The sequence below is a fragment of the Silene latifolia genome, unplaced genomic scaffold (genome assembly GCF_048544455.1).
Source record: "Silene latifolia isolate original U9 population unplaced genomic scaffold, ASM4854445v1 chrun_scaffold_16, whole genome shotgun sequence".
Lineage (NCBI taxonomy): Eukaryota > Viridiplantae > Streptophyta > Magnoliopsida > Caryophyllales > Caryophyllaceae > Silene > Silene latifolia.
In genome coordinates this window covers 8588966-8589704 of record NW_027413123.1, presented here as the reverse complement: position 1 = coordinate 8589704, position 739 = coordinate 8588966, and the positions used below count along the sequence as shown (strand labels likewise).

The following is a 739-nucleotide window of genomic DNA, read 5'->3' as shown; positions in this document are numbered from 1 at the left end:
ATTCAACTAGTTGAGAGGAGCCAATTCGGGGGAATGCCTAGTGAGGACCCTCATTCTCATATGGAAACCTTTTGCGATTATTGTGAAGCTATCTCTCAAACGGGCGTGACTCAAGACCAAATAAGATGGGTCTTATTTCCTTTTTCGTTAATCGGCACCGCAAAGCAATGGTTGAAGGGCCTTGATAAGGCCACCCTTGGAATAGATTCTTGGAAGAAGCTAGCTCTAGCATTCTACAAAAAATTCTACCCACCGGAAAAGACCAATATGCTAAGAGCTCAAATTACGGGTTTTAAGCAAAGGGATGAAGAATCTTTGTATGAAGCTTGGGAGCGGTTCAAAGGTATTTGTCGCTCATGTCCTCACCATGGAATTAGCGAATGGTTTTTAGTGCAACAATTTTGGAATGGTTTATATGAAGATTCTAGGAACATTCTCAATATGGGATCAAATGGAATGTTCACCGAAGTTGATGACAATCAAACATGGAACAAGATTGAGGAAATGGCGGTCCATAATTCACAATATAGTAGGCCTCGCAAGGCTACTAGAGGAGGAAAGTATGAAGTGGACACCATTACTCAATTGGGTGCTCAACTTAGTGCTCACATTGACACAATCAACTTGAAGTTTGAACAAGCTATGGCTAGACTTGAGGAAAACTCAAAATCATCAAAGCATCATGTCAATGCCATGACGGCATCCTCATCAATCCCAAGCGGGATATGTGAGAATTGTG

At 41.7% G+C, this 739-nt stretch overlaps 1 non-coding gene across 1 annotated transcript; it reads right to left on the bottom strand.

The window, feature by feature from the left end:
- Window positions 1-267: 267 nt before the first annotated feature.
- LOC141637355 (small nucleolar RNA R71) lies at window positions 268-374 on the bottom strand. The gene has a single exon (XR_012541739.1). It is a non-coding gene; the product is annotated as a small nucleolar RNA R71 (small nucleolar RNA).
- Between the last annotated feature and the right edge of the window lie 365 nt (window positions 375-739).